This window comes from Ahaetulla prasina, chromosome 4 (genome assembly GCF_028640845.1).
Source record: "Ahaetulla prasina isolate Xishuangbanna chromosome 4, ASM2864084v1, whole genome shotgun sequence".
Lineage (NCBI taxonomy): Eukaryota > Metazoa > Chordata > Lepidosauria > Squamata > Colubridae > Ahaetulla > Ahaetulla prasina.
The window spans coordinates 37,290,458-37,307,962 of NC_080542.1; the positions used below are offsets into that span (position 1 = coordinate 37,290,458).

Sequence of the window (17,505 nt, forward strand, 5' to 3'; positions counted from 1 at the left end):
TTTCTTGACTACTGAAGATGGCCAGGAGACTAGAATGGCAATCTTATCATCTTTTGTCTTTATTTTCCAACTTGATGTCCATTTTTCTCTATTCCTTTTCTTTCCTTTCTTTTTCTTCTCTAATGAAATTGTGGAATGTCAATTCAGAAATGCTTGTAAATGCTTGGAGATTTTACAAAATTTTGTAAAGAATTCAGGCATACATTCATCCATGAAATGTAGCATCTTTATATTGTTTCTGATACTCTAGCTATAGGAGACAGGGAAAGTAGTAAAGACATTTATTTTTCAGAGGACTCTAAATAAATCAAATCAATGGATGATCTTAACCCTCCCAACCTGCGAGGCCAAGTGAGAGCTATAACTATGGAAATCCATGAAAGATTTGCCATAAAACATAAGACAGGCTGTACACTAATCTTTGCCAATTGAGACTCCAAAATTGCTTTAAACTGGTCTAAAGCCATTTAAACCTACCTAAGTAAAAGAAAGGAACTACAGGATTGCAGTCTGTAGGGTTTCATCTGGGTACCTCAAAACCTTGACCAAAATTGCTGCTTACTTTGGGCTGCATAAAATGTTCTTTAAAGATCACCTACAAAGCTCCCTCCTCTCTCCATACTCCCAAATTGGCATTCACAGGGAAAGCTAACTTCCAGATAAATAATAAAGGAGGTTTTTTGCTGTATGCATTTTGTTTAGTAAAAAAATTAAAAACAAGAAAACCTCAGGCCACCTTCCAGATGTTTTGAAAGTACAAGTGATGGGAACTTATAGCCCAAGACAGCTGGGGGATAGGCAATTGAGGCAAGCTAGAATATGTAGCAAAACTGATCAATGAGAGAGAGAACATATGTCCTCTAACCTCTCTTTCTCACAACACAACACACACACGCACATAGAGAGAGAGAGTTCTTGTTTATCAGGCACATCTTATTTTTGTCTTTTGACATACCAAGAAAACTAGCTAGTGGGTGCCATGTGTAAAAATATGCCCTTGAATCCTCCAGAAGTGTTGGACTCCTGCCCTAAGCTTTGCTAATAGCTCTAGAAAGAAAACTTTCTAGATGCAGCAATTGGGGCCTACCAGTCTAGAGCCAAGAATCTGTAGTGGTCAGGCCAAGGACACTGACTCATTCTCTCCCCTTTCTGCCATGTAGTGTTATTTCAGCCTCCCCCAGTGCTTTCGCATGTTTTTTTTACTAAATTATTATCTCCATTTACTTTGGGAATGATAGCTTAACACACTCAAAGGTGCATTCAAAGTTGGAAAATAAGAAAGTTTGAGGGTGTGCACTCAACCCTGCTACCTGTGTGCTTATATTTGCTTCAAACCAAGCTCAAAGCGTGTGTTTTCTCTTTCTTCAGATCTATGTCATGGTCCCTCCCTCCCTCCCTCCCTCCCTCCCTCCCTCCCTCCCTCCCTCCCTCCCTCCCTCCCTCCTTCCTTCCTTCCTTCCTTCCTTCCTTCCTTCCTTCCTTCCTTCCTTCCTTTCATAGGTCCCTTTTTGGGAGAGAGGAAGAAGTGGGTTGTTGAGGCTAGCCAGAGTGTGGGGTTTGGGAACATTCTCAGTTTGATCAGTAGCCCCCTTGACAGATTTATGATCCCCAATAAAACCAGTGTGTTTAAATTCGTAAATCAATCTGCCTTTCCCCCTATATAATGTTCATTTTATCTCCAGAGAGAGAAAAACCCTCTCGTTTCTCGCACCTACCAGGGTGAAGCAAGGATGCTTCCTTTCCTTTGAACTGTAAAAGACAAAGTCTTTTAAAATCAAAGTTGCTCTTTTTAAAAGAAACGCAGGGAGGGAGGGAGGAGGGAGAAGCAGATGGATTTTTTTCTTCTTTCTTTGTACAAAGATTATAGAATCTTTTTTTGATTTTTCCTTGTTCTTTTTTTATTTCTTATAAATAACTCTCCTTCCCTCCCTTCCTCCCTTCCTCAGAAAGCTTGAAAATTCTACATGGTATACTGAGGTCAATTTAATTCTTTAAAATCCCTACTGCAGTTTTTTTAAAAAATGGTTACTTCTCATTCAAAACTGGATTTCTCTTTGAATTTTACTTCCCACAATAAAATACTTTAGGATGAGAGACAATTGATATATTGATAGATTAGTAGAGGTGGATTAGGAAATACAATTGGCTACACCACTGATGGTTTTTGAATATTTGATTGAGTGAAAACCACAATAATATTTAATAATGTTAATATATTGAATAAGCATATTTATGTACATGGCAAAACCTTCTTGGACTAACATGTTTCTATGCAAATGAACTTTAAGGTCTTAGCCACACTTATAAGGAAAGGGTTTCATGATCCAGTCATTATTTTCTATATTCTTTCAACCTGAATATTGCATTCTAAAAAAGCAAAACAAAAACAATACCTATTTATGACTCAGAATCAAACAATCAACTCCCTCTCTTCCAGTGTCAGTATAAGACTTGTTTCAGTAGAACCAGAGATGGTAGCCATTCTGAAAGGTTGAACACCTCATGCTTTTCATGATCCTTTTGTTACACAGATCTTAAGACCAAAGTGTTTTCTCAATCTTTTATTAAGTCCTGCCTAAAATGCATTTCACTTTCAGAGAATTACTGCAGGTTACCTTTGTCAAGAGCATTTACCCAACCAAACAGAAAATGGAACTCAGCTGTCAAAGTATCATTTGTGTGTTCATCAGAGATACATCTATGCGCATGCATGCATATGCATATTCACACACACAGAGAGATTTTTTTCTTTCTTTCTTGCAGAGAAAGTCTTTATTCCCCTCCCCCATCCCCCCTCCACCTTTGTTTGATTTGATTTTACTGTCTACTTACACCTCTAGTTCCCTGGCTGCTATCGAGCCTATTGTTTGGATAAAAGATATCATTATTGTCCTACCATCTGGAATAAGAGGGGAGGAGGGAATATTTTTTTTAGAATAATAACCTTGATCCTGTATAAAAGGGAACTGTCCTTTCTTGTATTTCTTACTGTATACATAATACAATTGTTTTCAGACATTTGCACAAATACATAGGCATGCTTTAATGTGAAGGATTATTTGTTCTTCTAATAAATACAATTCCTGTGTGGGTTTAAACTTGACTCTTTCAACCTGAACTCCCAAATTGTGTTTGGTTACAAGTGCAGTAATTCTCAGTCTGATTGCTAAAAGCTAAATTAAATACTAATTTTCAGGCTTCACTATTAGTTTCAACTCCACGGGAGCTCATATTCTGTACAACTGATTATGGTCAGTCTGTACTTACTATTATGATTGTTGCTGTTATTGTTTAATATTGACTTTGCTCTGGATATAGACAACAGATTAAATCCATCTGGAATATTTAATATTAGTGCTATAGCTGCTGAGAAAAGGTAAAGGCACTCAGCATAGGGGACCATATAGAAAGAGAAAATGAGGAGAACAAAGGAATAAAAAATTAATAAAATAATGTAGGACAAAAAAAGATATAAAGAAAGAAACTGAATATCTTTTAAAAACGGTTTGTGACCTCCTGAGAGTATTGGGCAAAAAGTATCTAAATGTGCATTTCCCTATTTACTTAAACTTATGGATATGCTATTTGTAACACGTGTCTTTCTAATGAAGCCTTCCCATTGGTTTGCTAATGCTATATTCTCCCTCATATATTTCTACAAAATAATGGAACTAATGTGTATAAACAGAAATGCATACCTATGTGTGAATGTACATTCATGTATATGGTGAAAGAAATGAGGTGAATGTATGTGTGTATAGACAAAAGGACAACTTCAGCGTTCCAAGAGAAGGTCATAACGGCCCTTTCTGTGGCTAGGAAACGGGGGGGGGTGTTGCAAGAGAGGGAGAGCTAGGGAAAGAGAGCCCCCATCCCTCCCCAAGTCATGTGATTCATTAAATAATTAATGCAGAGGTTGCAGAATAGATATGTATTCGTCAGGAAAATCGCAGACATGGACTCCTTGTGTCTGACGTGAAATTCAACTGTCCTTAAAAAAAAATCTACCCCTCCCTCCCTCCCTCCCTCTCTCTCTCTCTCTCTGTCTCCTTCTTGTACACACACACATACACACACACAAACACAAAAGCGTATTCCAGAGGTGGGGGGAAAGGGAGAGAGAGAGAGAGAGAGAGAGGGAGAGGGGAAGTGTGTGTGAGAGAAAGAGAGAGAGGGGGAGAGGGAGAGAGAGAGAGAGAGAGCGAGAGAGAGAGAGAGAGAGCGCGCTGCAATAAAACATTTCTCAGGAAGCAAGAAGCCACGCCGAGGGCTGGACTTATTGTAAGTAGCGGGAGATCTCTTCTTGCCTCTCAGTCTGTATGTCCATGTAAATTTATTGTTTGTTATTAATGTTATTGTCGTAAAATGTGACAAATAGCCATCTTCATTTTCTCCCATTTCTCTTCACCCCGTGGTGGTGTGTATATTTATACCCATGTAGGCATTCATTGTGTGAGCGTGCAAGTGTGTGTGTGAGTGAGTGAGTGAGAGAGAGAGAGCGAGAGAGAGAGAGAGAGAGAGAGAGAGAGAGAGTATACATACACACATATCCTCAAACCTTTTCTTTTTGTCATTTCTCTCTCTCCGTTGATTTATTACAATAAACATGTCAGCAGCAACAGACCTTCTCCCATTGTGCGTGTGTGTGTGTGTGTGTGTGTCTTTGGGAGAGTTGTGTTGTTTATAGCACTGTCCGAGGTAAATCATTTCTCAAACGAAAATGATGTGTGATCTTTCAGAATCTCTCTTTCTCTCTCCCTCTCTCCTTCCTTCTCCCTCTCTCTCCCCCAGTTGATTATTTCAAACGATTTACTGTAATATATCAAAACCTAATGTGAAAACTGTATAGCTGGGAATCTTAAATTAAAGCAACTGTGATTACCAATTAAGAAGAGATTTGTATAAATTTTGAGCAATCCAGGAATCAGGGAAAAGTAACATTAAAGTACAGTTTGAAATCTTGGGGAGACAAATTTTGTTTGCCAATTCTTAGAATTTAAAAAAACCCCACAAGATGGATCAGCGGGGGTGGGGGTGGGAGATAGGGGTTTGGCTACCAGAGTTAAATTCTGTGCAAGAAAGATGAGGGGCCCAATCCATGGAGATGTTTGGTAATAAATGTCTCTCATTTACTTAAAAGTCTGGAGAAGATAGAAGTCCCCGTGGATTGTGCCGAAAGCGCTTTGAAAAATCAGACTTGAGAAATCAGACAAAGGGCTTAAATAACTCTTAATGTCAAATTGACAATTTATCTGGAAACGACAATGGCAAACTAGCTGGGATGCAAAAATCCGCCTGTGTGTGAAATGTACTAAAACTTGCACCTAAAATAAGAGGTTGGAAGACTGGTTTAGTATACTGGAATAAGCCGGATATATTTCTATGTGCGTGTGTGCGCGCGCGCGTGTGTGCGTTGTTTAATTCTTCATTCGAGGCTCCGGCAGAACAATAGACGGTCCCTTTCCAAATCCGCGGTAGAGACCCCGCGCTGAGACAACAATGGAAAACCCAGCATGAACTTTGTAACGGAGGCCTTCCCTTCTCCCTCGCCTCCAGTTTACAAATCATGTACTTGTCTCTGGCAAGAATATTTTTTTCTCCCTTTATTTAAGGATATTTGCCCATTGGCTTATTCGTTTCTGAGCTGCGTTACAGCGATGCTCGGGACAGCACAGAATTCCTGTTAGGGACTCCTTAATAAGGATGGCCTCTAAAATAATAAAGTGCTATTGTTTGGAGGATGGGGTGGGACTTTTCCTTGAAATTCGGAGGATTGGGCACCTGAACGATATGCAGCTAAGGGGACTGAGGTCACCAACCTCTACTCACTTACCTGAGAGAAAGATTCCTTAAATTTGCTAGGATTTCCTCCTGAATAGTCAATGCATACATATGCATTGTGAATGCAGGCGGTTGTCGTAGGCCTAATTCACTGGACTCACGCAACCCCAAGTCTCCCGAATGTTGCCATGTTGCCGGCGAATTTTCTCTTGGCTTGCTTTCCTTTCCTTGGCTCTGTGGAAAGAAATGGGGGGGGGTGAGGGGGGGCTGCTGTGGAGCGCTTCTCCAGGCGCCATTGGTAGACGATGTATATAGTCCTTGAAATTTCTGGCCAAAACTAACCTCGGCAGTTAATGCAGAGGGAAAAGCTTAAGAAATCAAAAACTCCGAGCGAAGGTGGCTCTTTCTAAAATGCAGAAGTCCCAGAGCGAGGCTGGTCCAGCTCAGACAAGAAAGTGGCAGAACCCGCCAGTGACATTTCAGCTTGCTGGCTGACTCAAGGAGCTGGCCATTCCTCAAAGATCTCAAACGGGTAAAGGTGAAAGTCAGACTGGGCGGAGTCCTTCAATGAGAAGTATGTTGCCACCACCACCAACAGTAACAACAACACCATGAGCAAGGCCAAGACTAGAAAGTCGGGCCGAGCAATCACTGGAAGGAAGAAGGAGGAAGCTGGCAGGCGAGATTTGGATGTTCTGTGGAGACTCTGCCAGAGCCCCGATTTGCTTTGCTCATCTATTGCCCGAATGATGCTCTTTTAGTCTTGTCTGCTAGGACAAGCCCCTAGATTAGGCCATTCGGTCAATCTGATGACTTCCATTAACCAGGAATAATGACAAGAAAGTATCTTCTTTCCCACCTTATTATTTCAAGGTAATATTTTGATTTGCGAATATGCAAGTAAGCTATAAAGGAAGGAAACTAAGAGAAAAATAAAGAAGGGATCCTTAAAAGAAAAGCTATTTACAGTGCAATCCTATGCATGTCTACTTAGAAGCTGCTTTGTGAGACTTACTTCAGTATGATCAATCTTGTTTGTAAGATAATAGTTTAGGTCTATTTTAAAAGTGCAAGTTTCTACAAAGTAATGTGAATTGACTAATTGCCCTTTCTAATTCTGCAGGACTTCTTGCATAATACAAGGATCAAGTCCAGTTTCTCTCAGGGTTTTGGGGCATTTCACTTCTATTATGAAAAAGGAGAGGTGTGAATGGGCTCTAGAAGAATTGGGGTAATGGGAATGAGGGTTGAAATGTGTTTTTCCTTCTGAGGTTCTTGCAGCAAATGGAAATCTAACCTCATCAACTGGGAAACTTTAGAAAACACTTTAAAGAGTTTTTTTCTCATTTCCTTAGATTTGACTTCCAAGCAAAAACACACATTGGCTTAGTTTATTTCCCTGGGCTTAGGGCAAAAAATTCTCTGCTGGATTATAGCCAACATATTTCTGAAATGGAAGCTAGGCAAATTCTTTAAAGGTGCAGAAGGTGCAGAAAATGCACAGTGCCTAGCACAAAATGAGAATGCAAGGTGAAGAATACAAACAGCCCTGGTAGGGATGCAGAGAGGTCAGTCCTTCCTCTTTTCTGTTCTTTCCAACATAACCATCCCCCACCTATAAATCTATTTCTTCTCCCCCCCCCATTCCTTTGCATCAGTTTTTCCTTCAGCTATTATTTTCCTGGGGGAATCGACCTTGCCTCCTTTCCATCCTTCTCCTTTCGCATAAAAGCCTCACTGGGGTTTATTCTAACCTATATCTTTGTATTTGCTGGCCATCCTGCTTCATTAAATCATAACACATTTCCCTATTTGTGTTAATTATCGGTTTATTTATTGATTGGACACTATAATAACTTTGCTGCTGAAGTACTTTTCTGCAAACTGTAACAAAATCTGTAAAATCGTTACCATCTTCAATTGTGTTATAGGTGCATACTTCTTTATTAGCTTGGTTGATCTCCAATACACTGCTAAATTAGCACTACTGTTACAGAAGTTCAACATAGAAATGAGATATATACTATTTCACATACTTCCTAGTTTATTGATTACTTCTTCCATTGATGCATACAAGCAGACATCCACTTTTGTTGTTAGATTCAGAGTTCATTCCAAGTTTCTTTTTCTATCAACAGCACTTTAGAATTTATCCATTAAACATTATTGAAAATAATCCTTCTGTGTAGGGACTTCTTCCCTATGAATTGTTGCTGGGTTTTTTTCAAAGAGGAGGCTTAGGTAAGCATTCATTTCTCCCTCTCAATATTCTTGGAAAACTTGCAACCTTCATTTTGACAGGGTTACCTGTGCAAGGTAATTTTCCTCTTAACTGTGGTCCGAAATAACAACAAACTGAAACTAAATTGGCAGAGCAAAGCTACTAAAAGAGAAAAACAATGTTTTCTTTGTAACATTTTTAAAATTCCTACTGGACTTCTTGGATTTTATCTCTGTAGAACCAAGTTCCCCTGGTCTATATCCATTTAATTTTGAAGCAAGCCTCATTTAATATCCAAAGCATTTTTCCAACAGCTAAGATTACAATGCTTTACACTTATGCCACATTGAGACAAATAGGGATATTTCTAACTATTTATACATTATAAGTGTTTTTGAAATCTCAGCCTTATGTTTAGTCACCATATTATAATGAAGATAATTGTATTGCAATTCTTCTGAATTATTTATGATCAGTATATGTTTCTTAAACTCGAAGAACTAGGATAGCATACCTTCTTTTCCTAAAAACTGAATTAACAGTATAGGTGTATTTTAATAATCCAGCAGCAAGAAGCAATTTAAATAAAGCTTCCTGCACTCCTCGTAAACCACTTATTCCCAGTCATTCAGGTCAGGGTTGTCCAAAGATTCTTTTTCAAGAGCCATCTGGACTTTCTGGTTTTCTTTGAAGAAGTTTCACTTCTCATTCAAGAAGTTTCTTCAGTCCAAAGGTGCTTTTTAAAGAGGCAACTCTGAGCTGAAGAAGCTTCTTGGATGACAAGCGAAATGTCTTCAAAGAAAAACCAGAAACTCCAGTTCTCTTGAACAATAGGGGCTAAGATTTCTACTCAGTCTGTGTTTCTCAACCTTAATCTGTATGAAATTCAACCCCCAGAATTCCCCAGCCAACATGCTTGGGAGGGGGAGGAGGGAATAGGAATTCTAGGAGTTGAAGTTTACATAGCTTAAAACTGCTGAAGTTGAGAACCATTGATCTAGATAACCTTGGGTCACAGCCTTTGTTCTTCAGCCTTAGTCTGAGAATAAAATAGGTCCTGTGCTGAGATATATGCCACCTATTGGGAGAAGCATTGGGACAAAAATGCAATGTTAGAAACATATTAGCTTCTCAAAACATGGCAAATGGTTTTCCTTTGTTTCAATGTGTGATTTTCTATTATGTTAAAGAATCTTGAGTTTTATACTAATATAATGCCAGGGGTAGGTAATCCAAAAACAATTTGCTTTCCTGCCTGTTAACCTATGAAGAACAGCAGAATAACAGAGCTGGAAGGGACCTTGGAGGTCTTCTAGTCTAACCCTCTGCTGGAATTGGAATCCCTACCATTTCAGGCAAATGGTTCTCCAGTCTTTTCTTAAAAGCTTCCAGTGAGGGACTTTCCACAATTTCTGGAGGCAAGTTGTTCCTCTGGTTAATTGTTCTCATTGTTTAGGAAGTTTCTCCTCAGTTCTAGGTTGCTTCAGTCCTTGATTAATCAGAATAAAGCTGATAGAGTAGGAAAATGTCTGAAACTCACTGCCTAAAAGGAAGAAGAGCTTGAGTAAGGGAGTTGTAACAATAACAACTCTTTGAAGTTTCAAAGGACATAAGCCACTTTCCAAATCCATAGGAAATGATTCCTTTGAGATAATTTGCCAGATATTCTAGCAATATGCGCTTCAGTTTATTCCACTTGTTTCCAATGCATATAAATATATTTTAAGGCCTTGGCAAAGTTACCCATCAAATATTTTTGGATCACACTACACCTTAAGGTAATAAGGTTTTCCAACATACTAGAACACTCTGCCATTAGTATCTGGAAACCTAGACTCTGGCTTAAGAGGAACTCCTGGGCTTCAGAGCCACACTAAAGAAATCCAAACACAACCACAAGCCAGAATAAAGTGGAGAGAGCAGACATAGTTCATACCTGACAGCTATAACTCTACCCAGTTCTCACTCTTTGTGTGCCCACAAACAGTTTTGTGGGCAAACTAAGAAACTCAGTAAGAGAAGCATTTTTCTGGTGATTGGTCTCTTAGAGACCAAGCAAACAAGGAGTAATTCCAAAATAAATACAGTGAAGTAATGCAGAGACTTCAGCATTAGATGCATGTGTATGCTTCTCTTTAGATATGGGCAAATATTTCCAAATCAATCCTCTGACTTTCAGATAGCTTACTTCTAAGTAACTCTGAGACCTACATCTCCAATCAGAAAATAACAAGGGATTAAAGGGAGCCTACTCAACTTACTCTATTCATGAAATAATGATCTGACTATTTAGTCCAATGACAGTGGGATGATTTCATATTAATGGGTTTTGCAACCAAGTAAAGACTATTTAATACTGCAATTATTAAAAGTACTCCAAGTAGCAATGTGGTCACCTGAGATCTATGTACTTAGCACAATTTCTGTCCATAATAAATGTAGCATTTGTGTAATAGCCCAAGGAACCATTCTTTTATACTTTGGGTAGAATTCCAAGAGAGGTTCTTTGCACAGATCCCACTGAAGCACAAAAGAAGATAGTTAGAGATGCATTTTCAAGTCAGACATTACAATTCTGTTAGCCTTCTTAGAAATAAGTCCATTAACTTTAGTAAGACTTACTCACAGGTAGGTTAATTTAATGTTGAAACTGTGATTGAAAAAGTGCTGAAGAAGCCAAAGGGAATATTAATAGAGAAAAGCAAAATTGCTCTGTTTCATATAAAGTGATAAATTTATTTTTATATTAGAGTAAGCCCTTTTAAACCAGAAGAATTGAAGTTAGTGTATCTGAGAATGAGTTACCAAGTTCCAGATGTAAGGCCATGACCCTGAGTATCTTGTATACAATTCAGCGGGAAGTTCTTGTAGGCAAGCTTCATCAAGTTGAATAATTCCCATTCAGTTCTACAAAGTTTGTGCAGGAGATTGCTTCATTGAGTCCTCCCTACCAAGATTAAAACACCCTGGGGTGCTTTGCTTTGGGGTCATATTTTCCCAAAGTCTTGATTGATTGAATGTTTTTAGGGGAATAATGAATTTGTTAAAAGTTGCAGAAGTAAGTATTCCTTAATGGAATCCTGGAGATAAAAATATCCTTGATTTGCAATAAGCCCACTTTGAATAGGATTTATTAAAGAATAAGGAGAGAAGGAAAGAATGAAAGGTATTACTGGATTATTAACAGAAGCAGACAAGTAAGTGACTGAAATCTGTGGCCTATTTGCTTTAATCCTGGAGTATTTGTGTTTAGGAAAAACTAAACAATAATGTACCTAGTATGAGTATTAAAACATGATATGTGTTATCCAACATTGTGCAAAGTACATCTACAAGAAAATAAATTATATATAAAAAGAAAAAATATCCTTCAGTAAAGCAGCCTTTGAGAAGAATGCTTTTTAAACACAGAAACTGTTTTTTTTTTAAAAAAAGGTTTACATTGCTCTCCTGTCCTTATTTAAAAGGAATTCATTTTCTTAAGAACAGTGAGGTCTACTGTGTTTGCATTTTACTTCCAGACAGGAGAGAGGTGGGGTGGGGGGAGGATAACAAATGAGCCACTCACTAATCAAAAGGACTTGAACCGGATTAACTTGAGATGGGTTCCAAGTTTGGGGGTATTACAGGGAGGGGAGCTGGTATGGTAAAATGGAAGACTAAAGCACCCTGCCCTACAAAACCAGGAGAGCTCTTTGTTAGAAGACCACCACCTCTGAGCTCTTGGGGAGTCAGCGCCAGCTGCAGGCAGCTGCCGAGAGCAGGAGTTGAAGATGGGAGGTTGGCCTTCAGATTGCAGACTGTACATGAATCTCTTCCTTTGTCTCTGGTGTATTACCACCCAAAGACTAACATCTGAAGCAAGCCCGTTTGAACCCTAATTCCAGGTTGATTTCAAAGTTAATCTGAGGAAGAAAGGAAGGAAGGAAGGAAGGAAGGAAGGAAGGAAGGAAGGAAGGAAGGAAGGAAGGAAGGAAGGAAAAGAGGGAGGGAGTGTGGGAAGGGAAGGATATTCATTTCTTAACTAAAATAAAATTACGATTGCGTGGTAAATACCACACAAGGAACGCCAGTGGAGGAAGAAATGATTCATACAATAATATTTTGTGCACCCCTGACAATAAAAAAACTGATTTAGAAAAGGAAGCTTTTAAAATCATTATAGTGGGTTGGATAAATGTTGGATAAATGGATGGAATTTTAAAAAAGAAGGAAGCCACTGCACTGTTCACAGGCTATAAAAACAGAGAAAAGGACACCATGTAGATATGCATGCTTCAGCAGATCGATAGATAGTTTGCTAACGACCACATTAAAATGTCGTGGTATGAGGCTTTCCTTCTTCAGGGGAATCTTTTGCTCATCGCCCTATCTTTCCTTGCTGAAACATAAACCAGCAAGATCGGTTGTCTAAAACATGAGCATCCGAGAAAGAATTTTCTAAATCTCTTTCCTTTTAATTGTTTTTGTTGTCACTATGACTGTTATTTACAAAAAAATGAAAGCTTCACTTTTCATTGATATCAATTTAAACAAATCATAAACACAAAGAAAGAAAGAAAGAAAGAAAGAAAGAAAGAAAGAAAGAAAGAAAGAAAGAAAGACAGACAGACAGACAGACAGACATATGGAATCAATTTCGTATCTTGATGTTGAGAACTAGCCAGTTCCTGCTGGTCTCCTAAACCATAACCCATTTGGTTCTTTTCTCTCTGGCACTTCTTGTCATTTTGTAAAATCCCTTTCTTGCCACGTTTTAAGGTCTTTATAAAGAGAACCACCACTGCCTAGAGCGATAAGATTTCCCCACTTCTCCGGTAGAAATGGGAAGATTTTCAAAGTCCTGCATGTCTTCAACCCAGACCTGGTAAAAACTGGGTTTCCTCTGGCATTTTGGAAATTGCAATTTTTTTTCTTCAGTCCAGTTGGAATGTAAAAAGGACCCCCCACCCCACCCCAACATGGAAAAAAAAAAAGCGCATCCGTGCGGTAGGAATCGAAACTCCCCAAGCCACAAGCTCCACTGTAAGAGTTTAGCCGCAACATCTACGGAGCTCTATTTCCGCAGCCTTGCTCTTTCTTCCCGCTTCGCTTTCTTTGAATCCTTCTGAAGCTTTGGGCCGCTTTTTCCTCTCCACGGAAATCGTTACGCTGAGCATTTTTTCAGGTAAGAAAGTTTAATGGAAATTAAAAGAAAAACCGAATTTAATAAGAAAGCTCAAATCCGAAACAGCGAGGCAGCTTCGTCTGAGCTTGGCAGAGAGAGGCTTGGGCCGCGGAGATTTAATTAATAGCTCTGACAAAGCTTGGGAAGATGTCGATTGGTCGACCTGAATTCTACAAACCATTCCCCCCTCCCCGCCAGAAAAACAAAACAAAACACAGCCCTAATCCCGTCTTTTGATCAGAAGAAACTGGATCCGATTCCGGTCATATATTAAATAAGTAATATTAATAATCGCCTAATAACATTTGAATAGGGCCCTCCAATATAAATAAAATACGTGGGGAGGCAGGTTGCTTTTTCGAAAGGGGATGCCCCCCCACACCCCCGCCATCCCTCTCGGTCCACATTTGTTAAAGGTTTAACGCCTCTAGGCTGTTTGAAAGGGAAAACTACAAACGCTTCTTACTGGGAGGGGAAAGTCCGCTTGTTAAACAGAGGGATGTGATTTATGGCGATGAGAAAGTTGTGTTTATTTGAGGTGGCTGCTGTCGCGGCTAGTCTGTTTCCTAGAAGACCGAATCCCAATCTCTTCCTTTTCTCCCACCCACATTATTCTTTTTTGTGTTTGCTATTTGTGGTTAACAAATATCTTCCTGGTTTGTAGAGCCAGAAGGGACAAGAAAAGAAGGCAAAGTTGGCTTGGTAGCCAATACATAAGTGATCCATTTAGCTTTTTAGATGTGGAAACACTTCACTAGCATAGTGTTTGCCTCTTTCTTTATACCTTATAATTTGTAGGAATTAATTTGACCTATGAATATTCTGGAATGTCAGCCTGTCTATTTCTATACAGACATACCTGGGATCAACTTTTAGGGGAGGCATTGATACTTCAGTCCTATGCCTATGAGAAGTCAGTCTCATTGATTTCTGTAAGATTTTCTAGCAGGTAAGTTACTCATAAAATTGCAATCAGAATCTTCTTACAAAGGAATGCATTTTGCTCCAGATCAACCCACTGAGAGGTGGAATTTGCTAATGACTGTAATAAATTGAGAATTTAAATCCATATAATTTTCTTTACCACTGGATAATCCTATATTTTTGAAAGATTGCAATGCTTGCATATCAAGTATAGAAAACCCACATGTTCTACTTGCCATGAGGGTTTCTTCTTTTTCCTTCTTCCTTTCTTCCAATTGCTTCTTGTAGATTGTGTCTTCTACATTTAGGAGCAAAGAACTTTGACAAGTTAGATCGTCCTGAAAACCAGAGTTTCATTAAAAATATGAGCTAATTAAATGAATAATCACTGCTGAGGGATCGAATCAAAACAAAGTCAGAATTGTTAAATAGATCAAGTCATCAAGGCTGACAATACATTTGCATCCTGGGCTGAGAAGCGCAGTTATAAGAATGAGGATCTTGAGATGCTATATTATCTATAAACATATCCCTTATTACTTAAAAAGAAAACAAACTATCAAACCTTCAAACTATGCTGTTTAATATTTCCACTGGTAAAGTCAGACCATGTTGTAAGAGAATGGCAACTTAACTTGCTGAATGTATCTCTTCTTTCAAAATCTTCCGTGATGCAATGACATCCAAGAGGAAACCACAAAACCTTTAACTCACTGTAATTTAATCGATTTAATCATAAATCACCAACCTGATGAAGAACCAAAGTTTTCATTGATAGAAATTGATATTAATGGAGTAGCTGCTTCTTTAATTCACATTTATTGTTTTTCTCTAATTTGAAGACAAATTCTTGGGGCATAATTAGGGGAGCATTTTCTAATCATTTTTTAAAATCCTAATTGGAATGGTTTAGCTGGTAACTCCTCAAAGGACCAGAAGTCCAATGACTTCACCACAGCTTCACTGCAATGCTAAGGATCTCTAGAGTCGCATTAGATCCTAATATATGCAGCACCAAATGAGATTTTGAATCTGGATAAGTGCTTCTCTTCAGAAGAAAAAAAGAAACCTGAAAATGTACTATTCCAGGCAAATGTGGGGGAGAAGAATTATATTTTAAGCTTTAATTATACAATTGCAGTCTCCATTTATTTCCTCCTTTGTAAGTTTGTCTAATTTCTATTCCATACCAATGGCTAAGGCTTTTTTAAATAGGATGCTTCAGCTTCCAAACAAGCCTGAGTGGAAGCATACTTTAAAGGATGACTTAACCCCAAACTCCTAAATCATGTCACACAATGAGAGTCTGTTAAACATTGGCTATTTTGCAATGCTTCATTTTTGCAATTAAAAATTAACTCTTGGTTTCGGCACTTTTCCAGTCTGTTATGGATGCCTAGATTCTAATTAGCCTTAGGTATGCTGATGAATGCCCAGATCAAACATCCTTGAAGAATTTTCCAAGTAAAGCAAGAAAAAAAATGGGCCAGAAAACTGTTGATTAATGTGAAACCTAGATAGATGCAGGAAACACATCCCAGCCCCAAAAAACAACAGCTTGGAATTAAGTTTCATTGACCTCAGGGCAATTTATTTCTCCTTAAGCGAATGGAGGTAGAAATGAGTGGTGCAAGAAATTAGAAATATATTGGGATTAAAAACAGCAGCAAAAAACCTGTAATGAATGACTTGGAGCAACCTTAAACTTAGACTGACATGGTTTTCTAGATTTAATAGAGTTGCTCTGGAGAAAACTGAGTTGCAGAATCACAAATGAAGCAATAAAGAGCTGAAGGCCAGTAAGTTATAAAGGCAGGACATAGGTGTGCTATTCTGTGTTTTCCCTACCTCCACTCATTCTTTGCTATCCTTTCAGTCATCCCCACTACACTGAAAAGTAGAAAAGCAATAACATCCTTTGCTGCTGTTTCTGAGCAGTTCCCATACCAGGGACATTGAATGGGGAACAGCATAAAACAGATATTTATTGCATTTGCCACTACATACTCCTTTATTCTTCCAAGGAGTTTATGTTCTTCCTTTATCTGGAAATCCATTACACTTGTTAAAAATAAAAGTCTGTACAGCGGTGGTCAATTATATGACTGGTTAAGTTTTTATGACAGATATAGATATATAGTTTTCTAGGCTTCTTTGGGAACAAGAGCAAATAAAACTAAAATAAATAATAGATAACAGATATTCTGTCTATCTCGGTGTGCAAGTGTGTATAATTTATTGATGCTAAATGTAGAGAAAGAATATAAATGTTCTTGAGGTCTATCATATTTTTCAGGAATATCGTTGTCTTAAATAATCAAACTTGGGAAGTAAAATGTTTGCCTGTCTGAAAGGCCTTTCCTTTTTCATTCTCTAGGCATAATCCCATCCAGTGGGGTCAAATCATTGACTTCTTTTCCAAGAAGAAGTAAGTGGATTTCAAATTCAAACTTATGTTGTTTTTTAAATATGTAGTTTGAAACTAACTCCATTTCCATTCTGTCAGAATTAAACATTCTTTTGCTGAGACTCTGCCTATTGGATTTTAGATTGCTTTTTCTATTCTAAGCTACACAAGGTATATGTACTGTGTTATAAATAATTAGTCATGTCTAATGCCTTGCACTTTTGCATGTAAATCAGTAAAGAGGTACATTTTGAGTACGTGATTAACAAAACAGAAAGTTTAAAAGTAAATCATTTTGGCTTTTATCTTCTTCAGCAATTCTGAGGTGAATAACTCTCATTTAATGTTGGCCCTCTCTTTTTGATATGTCTGTCTGTCTGTCTCATTTCCTGTGCTTGATACTCACTAACATACCCAGTTCTGAACATACTGGTGTGTCTCGCTGTGTGAAAGTTCTCACATACCAGCTTGGACACCCTGCAGTCCTGCAGAAACCTTGGATTACAACTCCATAATCTTCAATCAGCACTGCATTATTTCCTGTGAAATAATGTGAAATAAAGATACCAGCCAAGCTGGTATGTAAGACAGACAGGGAGACCAGTATGTTCAAAGCTGGGTAGCTCAGTGAGTATCAAACACAGTAAATGATAGATAGATAAAAGATAGATAGATAGATAGATAGATAGATAGATAGATAGATAGATAGATAGATAGATAGATAGATAGATAGATAGATGGCAGGCAGGCAGGCAGGCAGGCAGGCAGACATGGTGGGATAAGAATTCTAGTCCAACACAGCTGGGGGGAGATCAGGTTAAAACCCTCAATGTTTAGCAGTTTTACTTCCTTGCACAAATGCAGTGGATTGTTCTGTAAACTTACCTGGCATTTTAAACATCAAGAGTGTGGATTTCACCTTCTAACTTCATTAAATCGTTACCAGATAGATGGTCGCATCTCTCAATATATTTACTTTGAGGTAAATCACATTAAATTCAAAAG

At 38.4% G+C, this 17,505-nt stretch overlaps 1 protein-coding gene across 1 annotated transcript in view; it reads left to right on the plus strand.

Moving 5' to 3' along the window:
- The window catches only part of HOXB3 (homeobox B3), an 81,036-nt gene that overhangs the window by 44,361 nt on the left and 19,170 nt on the right, over positions 1-17,505 (plus strand). The window lies entirely within an intron of this gene.